This window comes from Eurosta solidaginis, chromosome 5 (genome assembly GCF_040869045.1).
Source record: "Eurosta solidaginis isolate ZX-2024a chromosome 5, ASM4086904v1, whole genome shotgun sequence".
NCBI classification, from domain to species: Eukaryota; Metazoa; Arthropoda; class Insecta; order Diptera; family Tephritidae; genus Eurosta; species Eurosta solidaginis.
In genome coordinates this window covers 60,097,895-60,109,772 of record NC_090323.1, presented here as the reverse complement: position 1 = coordinate 60,109,772, position 11,878 = coordinate 60,097,895, and the positions used below count along the sequence as shown (strand labels likewise).

The window sequence follows — 11,878 nt, the reverse complement described above, 5'->3', positions numbered from 1 at the left end:
CCCTGGTCCACTTTTATAACGATATTTCGAAAAGGCGTCCACCTATAGAACTAAGGCCCACTCCCCTTTAAAACACTTATTAACACCTTTCGTTTGATACCCATATTGTACAACCGCATTCTAGAGTCAACCCTGGTCCACTTTTTTAACGATATTCCGAAAAGGCGTCCACCTATAGAACTAAGGCCCACTCCCCTTTAAAACACTTATTAACACCTTTCGTTTGATACCCATATTGTACAAACGCATTCTAGAGTCAACCCTGGTCCACTTTTATAACGATATTTCGAAAAGGCGTCCACCTATAGAACTAAGGCCCACTCCCCTTTAAAACACTTATTAACACCTTTCGTTTGATACCCATATTGTACAACCGCATTCTAGAGTCAACCCTGGTCCACTTTTTTAACGATATTCCGAAAAGGTGTCCACCTATAGAACTAAGACCCACTCCCTTTTACAATACTCATTAACACCTTTCATTTGATACCCATATCGTACAAACAAATTCTAGAGTCGCCCCTGGTCCACCTTTATGGCGATATTTCGAAAAGGCGTCCACATATAGAACTAAGGCCCACTCCCTCTTAGAATACTCATTAACACCTTTCATTTCATACCCATATCGTACAAACAAATTCTAGAGTCACCCCTGGTCCATCTTTATGGCGATATCTCGAAACGGCGTCCATCTATAGAACTTAGGCCCACGCCCTTTTAAAATACTCATTAATACCTTTTATTTGATACCCATATCGTATAAAATAAATTCTAGAGTCTCCCCTGGTCCACATTTATGGCGATATCTCGAAAAGGCGTCCACCTATAGAACTTAGGCCCACTCCCTTTAAAAATTATCATTAGCACATTTCATTTGATACCCATAACGTACAAAGAAATTCTAGAGTCAGGCCTGGTCCACCTTTATGGCGATATCCCTAAATGGCGTCCATCTATCGATCTATGGCCCACTTCCTCTTAAAATACTCTTTAATATCTTCCATTTGATACACGTCTCATAGAAACACATTCCAGGGTTACTACCCTAGGTTCTTTTTAAAACATGGTGATTTTCCCTTACTTTGTCTCCACAGCTCTCAACTGAGTATGTAATGTTCGGTTACACCCGAACTTAGCCTTCCTTACTTGTTGTATACATTTTTAATATCAGTTGTTCAAGCAATGGCGAGCAGTCAAACTTTCCGCACCCTAACCCTTGATTACGATAGCAGAGTGGAGGCATTGAAGGGGTATCACGGTTTAATATCAGCCACTAACTTAGCTGATGATTAATGATTGTACGAGCCAACAAGCAAACATATCCATTCATTTGAAGTGCCTGTTATCGCTGGTAGTTAAATTGAATGACTTGAACATCGGTTGTCGGCGGGGGAAAAGCTCATTGAGTAGGGTTCTTATAGAAGACCGTATTGATTGCAAAAAAGTGATAAATAACAGAATAAAGGGAACGAAAAAGCTTTAAGTAATCCACTCGTTGAGTATGTACTTAAGAGTGGCCAGATTGGGACCAATTCATTTGGGGAGACGGTTGATTAATATAGAGAACTCGTCTAGAGTAATTATTTATCATACCAATTACTCGTTGAGAAAAAGGCGAGCAACTTGGAAGAGTACAAAACAGTATTTCTTTTTAGTTCAGAGGAGGGGAAAAATTAGTTCTTCTTTTTAATTTAAGGTTGTCTAGATGTCGTATTTAAAAGTATGAAGACCCAAGCTTCCTAAAATTTTACAGGAAAGCAATCACTTCACCTAATTTAAGCCTCATTAAGGCAGTGCTGGTAGACGATCCATTATAAGACCCAGAGGCGCAAGTACCTCCAACGTCCTTGCGTCAAGAAAAGACGATCCACGCCAAGCTAACACATTAAAATTAAAAAATGTAAGACGGGATAACCTCCGAAGAGATTTTAGGTTGAACTTCTCTTCCAATTTTGCGTCGTGCTCCTTTTAATTTTTTCTACAAATTGGCGGGACGGGACCTACTTGTTTGATGGCGACTCCGAACTGCATCTGCAAATCAGATGAATTTTCACTGAGAAGCTTTTCATGGCATACACTTGGAGTGCTTGCCAAACACTGCCAAGGGGCGACACCGCTTAGAAAAAATGTTTTCTAATTGAAAAAAAAAATTTTTTTTCTAGAATTTTGATGTTGCTTTGACCGGGGCGTGAACCCAGGATCTTCGACATGGTAGGCGAAGCACGCTACCATCACACCACGGCGGCTGCCGTATATTCTTTTATTTTGCATTTTAAAATGTAAAAACACTCCAGTGCCACAACTCACCAATCGGCCACCCTGGGATGCCGCTTCCTTTTTAGGCTATCTGACATGCCACTCTTCCCATTACACCAGTGATCTGAAGGTTTGGATGGGGTGACCCATCAATTTTTACATCCACGCCAAAATTTCGGGATGTATATCCTAAAATTTCCACATTTTCTTTTGCAGGCATAAGATTCGAGAAATCAGATAAATGGCTGCAGCGGTATTTGGGTAATAATCAGAAGTGTCCGAGCCATTCAAATTCATTTCCGGCGAAATACTGAGTTAAATCATCAGCGGTATTATTATCAGTACGAGAACGAAAACAACATGTAGGGAACTAGGCCTATCTATTAAGCTTTCAGTAAAACCTAATTATCAAAATTACGCTTTATTATTTGGCACTACCAGAAATTCTTATTTTTTGATCCTTGCGAATCAGTAAATTGAAGCTTCGAACTTTATTTCTACTGGTGTAAAACACAAGCTCCGTTTGTAAGGGATGATCCCGCTAATGGCAGATCATGGAAATCTTCTATCTCTTCCAGTCGTACATTACTAAAGCCTCCATTTGGTCCTGTTTGTTGTCAAGATATGTTTACATCGAGTGGATCTCGGCCAGTCCCAACATAATCAACCTTACATAATTGCGGACACTACAAAGCCTTTGCGATATTCTTGCTCACTCTTGATTAAATAAAAATAACGCCAGCCCCTTTACAAGCAAAGCTGAGTTTTTGTATCATATAGCGTGCAAATCCTTTAAGAAATTCCGACAAATGGCGGAATGTTTCAAAAGCGTGTCAAATTGTGTTGTGAGGAAAAGATTTCGTTCCACTGATAAATGGAAACGGAGATCGGGATCCTGATCTTGCAAACCAAGTTTCTATTTGTCTACTGTGCGAAAGACTGGAACCCAAAGTCAGTGAACTGACTGAATCTTATCAGTGCGGCTTCAGACCTGGTAGATCTTCTATCTACCAGATCTGTACGATGCGTCAGATCCAGCAGAAGGTTCACGATGAGAGAATTGATACTCACCTTATTTTTTCTACTTCAAAACAGCTTTTGGAAGCTCGAAAACAAGTATGCCGCTAGGTTTTGCCAAATGACGTTAAGCAACATGAACCAGTTGCGTTAGGGTTGGGAAGGATCTCTCTGAGCCATTCAAAATTTTACGAGGCTTCAAACCAGGCGACTCCCTTTCGTGCGGTTTTTTAACATAATACTGGAGAAAATATGTAGTTATAACCAGGGCTGCAAACTGGTTCGAACCGAACCTTTTAATGAAGCGAACCAACCGCTATTTTGGGGCTTGGAACAGAACCACGAACCGAACGGTTTTTTTCTGAACTCCAAAAACCGAACCGAAAACCACCCAAACAAATGGATCGGTTCGGTTCAAAATAAAGTTTCAACAAAAATCACTTAACTTATTTAATTCACCTTAATTCCATGATACAAAAAATTGAGGTAGTTCCATTTAATGTGACGTTAGCCACTTGACTTTTGCGGGGACAATGGCAATTTCACCAAAAACAAGCTACCAGATTGAAAAATTTTACGAATTTTTCTAATTTTGATGGATTTCATATTAACGAATACGACTAAATTACTTTCATAGTTATTTTAAATAAAAAAGATAAGAATGAGCCCCATGCCTTCGAAATATTTTAATACGAAATATCAGCCTAGAAAAGAAGGGTTTTAATAGGGTTTTCGAGCTCCCGAAAATGGCTTTGGTGGAAGAAATATGGATCGGAGTATGCAAAGCAAGGGAATATAGTCTTCTTCAGTGTCCGTACGTTTGCTCAGAACATTTTGACAAAACATACAGGTTTGTCAATTGCTTGCTCAAAGGAGGTCTTTATAAACCGACACCGCAATTTCTTGATAAATCGGCTACAAGTCCACATTTTTCATATATTTATTGTATAATTCAAGCGTTGCGCGTTAGGAGGGAATTGTTAAACCATTTTTAGGGAGAACATTGCCGTATAGCTCTGCAGGTTAGCCACTAGTTATGAGAGTGTTTTTGCCCATTGTACCAGGGGTCACCTTGGTACAGCCCCGCCTATACACATTCTGTGCCTTTTTAGCATTGACATAGATGTGCAGACTTTGGAGGTATACTTTTCCACAACATGCCTTGAGAAATATCCACTGTAGGGGCATGATAATAGGTCCATGCTAGAACAACAGGATTTTTCGTTTTTGTTTTTTGCTACTATTTTCAATAAAATTGCATGTTTTACTGTATTTTTAATCGATATGTATGCACATAAATCGTGCTAAAGCATGTTATTATTGTCTCACATGACGATTGCGTTTTCATCCTAAAGGAAATTTCCATCCCGAAAAACCACAATTTCGCCTTAAACAGTAACGTTATGGCAACGCTTCTGGCAAAACGTCAAAAAATTTTGAGTGGAACTACCTTCTTTTTTGTATCATGCTTAATTCTGCTTAAAAATACAACTCTAAGATAAAATTGCATACATTTTTTCTAGACGACAACGCCGTGAGTTAATACCCTACAAGACAGGTACCCGTTAACTAATCGATTACTTAATCGTTACCAATAACTTGGTCACCAATTATCGCCTTAATGACTTTTACATTGCTGTCGTGAAAAAGGTAACGCATGCGCTCTCTCAAAATAGTGTACGTGTGACTCGCTTTCTCGCTCTTACCTATTGTGTTTTCGACATTCCTTCTCGCTCGATGTTATTTACATTTTTAAGTTACTTCATTAGGTATGTTTTCGTTATCGCTAACCAAAACATATGCAACAACAAAAACACAGGTAACTGGCCTATCGGTTACCCGTACCGGTTACCTTCTGTCAATTCGCTTTTTATATGAATGAAACGCGTCCCTTTTGTTTAAATAATATTTAATTAAGAATTAATTATGTATACAATGGTTTTTACAAATAATTTCCTTAATTTTCTAGTAAACCTTACATATGTGCATATTTATATGTACAAACTACATATGTAAAGACATAAACTCATTCGTAGTCGTGCCCTTTCTGAAACCATTTTGAGTTTCGAAGCTCACACTGATGGTGCTCAATTTTTCCTGCGCAGTTGGTGTTGCTAGTATCAGTTTACATAGATATGAGTGTTGTAGATATAATACCGGAATATATGCAGCCCCATTTCGTGCTATCAAAGTCGATTTGCAGGTGATGTTGAGCCTTTGAACTTGACCCTTTCCCATAATATGCGTGGTAGGGCCTTATATGTGATACTAAAAATGCCGAGGGACAGTTGTCGCAGTTTTCTTGTAGTTTGAGCAAATGTACGTTCTTCTTACAGCCACAGCTGGAATATTGCTATGCCCACATCGTCAAATCGAATTACCTAGAATGAAAAAGAAACGAATATCAGTAAGGATAGATAATAAGTTTTTAATATAACCGGAAGTGCTTAATAAATACAAGATACTCAAGGGGATTTCAGATAACCAGAATCAGGACCTGTAAAGTAAATTCAAGTGAACCTCCACCATGCCAAGGCATCTTCCGGTAGCGGGGGTACCCGAAGATTATAACAAGGGATAATTGATAGATGTTGGGGTAATAGATAGTAAATTAGGCGTGCTACAAAAACAAAAACGAATAAATGCAGATGACTGTTTAATCCATTATGCGAAGTTCTTTGAATGGATGTGCAAATTGAAACGGGCAAAGTACTGCTAACTGCTTTCCCCGAGTAACCCGGGAACGAATTGATATGACTACGTCTATTCTTCTTTAGCAGCAGTGCCGAGTACCAATTCCCCTTTGGACAGGAAAGTAAACGTTTGGTTGTCTGCAAGTTTATCATATGCCAGTACAGAACATACTCGTTTGCTGGATCTGAGCAGTACACCTAATTTTCCCAGATTTTCTGGGCTCAGCGAGGGTATCCTCCTGCATGGTGCATGTGTACCCTGCTGCCTTGCCTGGCCGCTCACCCAACAACCCCTGGCACGACGGAACTTGCCTTGCGACACCCAAAGTGCACTCACGCTTCTCATGTCTCCAGCGGGTTAGTGGGCTTAGAGTATACCCGTGGTAGCTATGCCTGTCGTAAGAGGCGACTAAAATACTAAATTGATTCAAGGGGTTTTGTAGCGCAATCCTTTTAATGGGTTGCCAGCGCAATATATAGCCTCTCCAAACCAATTGTCAACGTCACCTACCCGTGGCGAATCCTGTTTCTTTAACAGGCGAGGCTCTGGCGACCTCATGTTCCTTATGGATCTACATTTGAAGGCGCTTAGTTAGCTGACATCGCTTACTTAACCGGTAGATTCTAAAGTAAAAACCAAAACACAAAATATACCTCACATAGAATGACTAAATCCGTAGTTTTGCCAGAAGATTGTTACGTTGACTACGTTCATTTTGCGCTCACTCCATTTCAATTCGAAAGCAACAAATTTACAATTCCAGAACAGATTTTGGCTTTCGTGAATTGTAACCAAAAAACTGCTCAGAAAATCGCTGATCTAATTTGCCATACATGATTGAAGATTGTCGTGCACAAGAGTACGATAACGGCGCCAATATGAAAGGAGCTTACAACGGAGCACTACGTCACATTCTCGACAAAAACTCGAATGCTGATTACTCGCCTTGTGCAACCCGCAGCTATGATAGCGTTTTCTTTTCTGGATAAATTGTTACGCAAGCGTTGTTGTTCTATTCTAAAAAACAGGCAACGCCTTTACGGGGTATTTCGTTCTTTTGTGAAAATTCTTGCCTGCTCGCAACGCAAAAGCGTTACACTTTTACCCTGTATAAAATGGCGGTGTGGCAGTGCAACTTTGTGAAACTCTCAATTCGCTCTTAAGTTCCACATATACTCTGTTAATATGAGTGAATTTGGTGAGTTGAAATGTTCTTTGTATGCACTATAAATGTTGACCATTTTCTGGGGTAGGAGTAACTCTATTGTTGTTGTTGTAGTGATAAGGTTGCTCCCCGAAGGCTTTGAGGAGTATTATCGATGTGATGGTCCTTAGCCGGATACAGATCCGGTACGCTCCGGTACCACAGCACCATTAAGGTGCTATCCCGACCATCTCGGGAACGATTTATGTGACCACATTAAACCTTCAGGCCATCCCCTCCCTCCCCATCCCAAGTTCCATGAGGAGCTTGGGGTCGCCAGAGTCTCGTCTGTTAGTGAAACAGGATTCGCCGCGGATAGGTGAGGTTGACAATTAGGTTTGGGGAAGCTATATATTGCGCTGGCAACCTGCAGGGTTGAGCTACACAGCCCCTGGAATCTAATATTTTAGTCCCCTCTTACGCATACGACAGGCATACCTACCGCGGGTATATTCTGACCCCCTAACCCGATGGGGTAGAATATTACCATTTACTTAGGCAACAATTTATTTCAGAAAAGAGAACGCTATCAATTTATGTGGTGTTGATGCTGCAGAATGTTGTACGGCTGCAATTATTTTCTTCGGCAGCACTCCACAACAATGTGACATCCTCAAAAAAATGTACCTAGCTCTCTTCATAGTCTTTCAGCCAAAAGCCAAATTTGACTGCGCAAGCATACGGCGATGTTACCGGCATTATCAAGTACATCAACAAGTTCGAATGTATCTTACTGTCCTCAATTTGGTTCAAAACCCTACCATTAATGAAAGAAGCGTGGTCCTCCAAGCGAGAGACGCCACCACAGATGTTGAGGTCCGACATCTAGATGCCTTATTAGCTGATTTGAAGTTGATCAGGAACCAATGGGAAACAATTTTAAACGAATGCAAAACAGTTGCTATTCTATTGAACATCTCGCCAAAGTTTCCGGACATTCGAAAGAGAAAACCCAAAAGGCGTTCTGAAGATAATTTAAATGAGATGATTACGGATGATTCAGAGTCTGATTTCAAAAACAATACATTCTTGGTGATCGTTGATTCGGTAATCACTGGCATTACTGAACGATTTGCAGCTATGAGAAATTTGAACGAAAAGTTTTCCTTTTTGTGGCAATTTAAGACTTGGATGAAACTACGGTTCGGGCGAGCGCAGCAAAATTTGTCGAAAAATACAAGTCGGATATTTCTCAAAGCTTAGAATGTGAAATGGTTCACTTGAAACACATTTACGAAGCAAATTTTGATAAAGGTCTGTCACCATTGGAATTGCTAAATGCCGTCTATTTTCAAAATATGTATACAATTTTCCCCCAACTTTTGTATTGGTTTACGTACCTTTTGCACTTTACCTGTCACTGTATCTAGTGCAGAACGTTCCTTCAGCGTCCTTTCAAGAATGAAAGACTTTCATAGATCGTGTTCATCTAAAGAGCGAGTTTTAGGACTTGCCACGCTTTGTGTTGCATCCGTTTTGGCAAGACAGTTAAATTTTGATATTATTATAAAAAATTTTGCAGCGAAAAAAGCAAGTAAAGCCACTCTTTGATATCCGAACATTCTATATTGAATAATTAAAATTTATAATCATCATTAAATTTATCAGAAATGTATGAAAATGTTACCAAATAACTAGAAAAGATTATTTGAAATAATATGTGGCTGTTAAAAGAGAATTTTATTTCTACGTTACAATAAAATAAAACAAATAACAAATAGCCAAAAATCATTTAGTTGATGTGGCAAAAATTTTTTTTTGTAATCCATCAATAATGATTTATGAATAAAACGTCAATAATTCACGTTAATCAAATGTATTAGTGGATTTTTTATAGGGGGCCCGTAAATTTTTTTAGTCCCGGGCCCGGATTTTCTCTCTACGACCCTGGTTCGAAGACGCCAGAGGGGATTGAAGCCAGAGTCTCCGGACCCAGAGCCAAAATATCAGTACCTCTAAAAGCACATACGAGCAGCTTTCAAGCGGAAATATTCGCCATATGTTGGTGCGCTAAGCTGATACTCCAATGAAACAATTGCCATACTCAGTCAGACAGTCAGGCCCTACTAAAGGCAATTGTGGCGTTCGAAATAAAGTCAGCACTGGTCCTTGGGTACACATCGTAGTACTGTTGCACTGGGTCCCAGGCCACAGGGGAATACAGGGTAATGAGCAGGCGGACTCTACTGTTTAGTTTGTTGCGTTCCTCCCACAAATTATCATCCTCCCAGCAGATCCATGCAGCGGGTCTGCGCCATACTCTCCTCCTCCGGGAAGGTATCGAACCCAATCCGTGTCCTTCTCCTGACCCCGGTCATGAGAAATGGTTTTGCTGCGTTTGCCGGAAAATAATCTTTTTAGGACGGTCATACTCTTGTCAGTGTGTCACGTGCAAGGGATGGTTGCATCGGACAGGTTGCTCTGGGCTTGATCCCAAAACCCGACGTCCTTGTAACTTTTACAAATCTTTTGTGGCTTCTTTTTGTTCACGCCCTCATTACATTATGAGAAAATACGGCACTTGAGAACACAGCCGGTTGAAGCTAAAAACACAAGCAGGTCCTGAGTGAACTCCACAAACAGGCGTCGGACCTTTATGCCAGGAATTGCCCGGTTAATCCTGTACTCAAAGAAAAAACTAGCAGAGTAGGAACGCACTCTCCCTAAGGAAACGGGAGTCACTCTAGCCCAACTTCGATTTGGATACTGTAACAGGTTAAACTCTTACCTATCCAGAATCAACCCCGACATACAAAACTTATGTCCTGCTTATAATGTGTCCCCACATGACACCAACCATCTCTTTAGCTGTATTGTGGAATCAACGCCTCTTACACTCCTCTCATTATGGTCCACCCCTGTTGAAACTTTCTGTTTCCTTGGACTTCCGTTAGAGGACATTGATGACAATTGATCTGTAGTACCTATTGGATGGGTCGAAGCACTGCTACAACAAGAGCAGGCGGAAAACCCGGAAAGAGAGGCAGGAACTGCATGACCCATCGATCCCGAGCCGTTCCTGTCAGTTGGCTCACAGGGGCATTTATTAGGAGAGGGGGGGGGGGGGGGTAAGAGAGAAGAACACTGGAGCAATACGCCAGGTTTGAGACAATTTAAGTTACTGTTAGGAAGTTATAGCACAAGTCACTACAGGGCAATAATAGACCTATCGAAAGATAACCGAAGAATCCCAAGAGCTATTCTTACAGGGCATTATAGGCCGAGCAGCCGTATGCAGAAAGTGGGCATACTATCGAATAACACATGCCGATTTTGTGATCGATCAGCAGACGGCGGACCATATCCTCCAAGAATACGAAGCAATCTCAAAACGTAGGGCTAAGTTTATGGGCTCACCATGGCCAGTGCATTCCCACATTTAATCCCTCAAGCCAAGAACTCTGCTAGGGTTCATCAAAGAAGTCGGCTACGATGAGGTGCTGTGAAGGAGATGTGCAAGTCAGTGTGCAACCCTCAATAAATTATCTATCTACGTTCCGGTAACAAGCACCATTGAGGTACTAACCCGACCATCTCCGGACCTATTGATATGACTACATTGAACCTTCTAGGGATTGAATATTAATAATGAACGCAAAGCGAAAGTCAGCTAAAATTTTCCATTCTCCATGGAATGCTACATATATAATTTCCCACGTTTGGAATCAGTAATGAAAAGAGCAAAATTTACTAAAATTTTAACTGGTTGTGGGTAAGGTGTTGATGTCCTCTCTTAACGCAATGTAATGGCAACGGGGACGCAGGGAAAATAATAAAAATCCTATAAATCTACTGATCATAATTAATTAATCTCTCCCTTTCTATGCAGTTGTATGCATACATACATATGGGTTTTGTTCTCCAAACGCTATTTAAAGAAATCAATTGGTATTTACATGAACTCTTTGGTATTTGCCTTCTTCAGTTGATTATCAACAAAAGCATCACAAATTATCACTAACAAATTCATACATGTTGTTTAAATATTTAATATGGTAGGCAATTTACTTACCCTTCGATGCGATGATCCTGGACAATCGGGCCTGGCTAGACGAGATTTATTTTGCTTTAACATAGCGTGCTTAACGCGAACCATATCATGTTAGGGCACAATTTCGATTATGCAACCAATCAAAGAAATGTCGTGCTTGTAATACTGCTATGATAGCAGCAGCAGCTCCCGGTGGCGGCACATAAACAACAGTTGCATGCGGATCAGTTGCATTTTTTGCTTCGGCTACCTATTCAATTTTAATTCACATTACATTATCTACTATTGCAATTTTTAATCAGTACAAATCAATATAAATTACCGAAGCAAATACTGGCAAACCAAGATGCGTAGTTCCACCCTTTTTTGGGAAAATACATCCAACCAATTTTGTACCGTATTCCAAAGCATGTTGGTTATGGAAAGTACCTTGTTTACCGGTAAATCCTTGGCAAATGACACGTGAATCTGCATTTAATTGTAGGTTTCTTGTTGTTTTGGCATATTTTGAGCTGAATCGCCACCCCGGCAGAGATGATATATATTAGAATAATATAGCATTTTTTTTATTATTTAAAAATACACATACGTATGAATGAAAAGCAGAGAGTAAATAATGTTGCTTTGGTTGTAGCGATAAGGACACTCCCCGGGAGCGATTTAGTATGACCACCTGAAACCTTCTAGGCCATCCCGTCGATTCTATACAACTTTCA

The 11,878-nt window shown here is 40.3% G+C and overlaps 1 long non-coding RNA gene across 1 annotated transcript; it reads right to left on the bottom strand.

The window, feature by feature from the left end:
- Positions 1-5,211: 5,211 nt before the first annotated feature.
- Positions 5,212-11,635, bottom strand: LOC137252271 (uncharacterized). Its single transcript, XR_010953492.1, has 5 exons — positions 11,485-11,635; positions 11,184-11,412; positions 8,512-8,734; positions 5,431-5,654; positions 5,212-5,370 (listed from the first exon to the last, which is right to left on the bottom strand). It is a non-coding gene; the product is annotated as an uncharacterized lncRNA (long non-coding RNA).
- Positions 11,636-11,878: the final 243 nt, after the last annotated feature.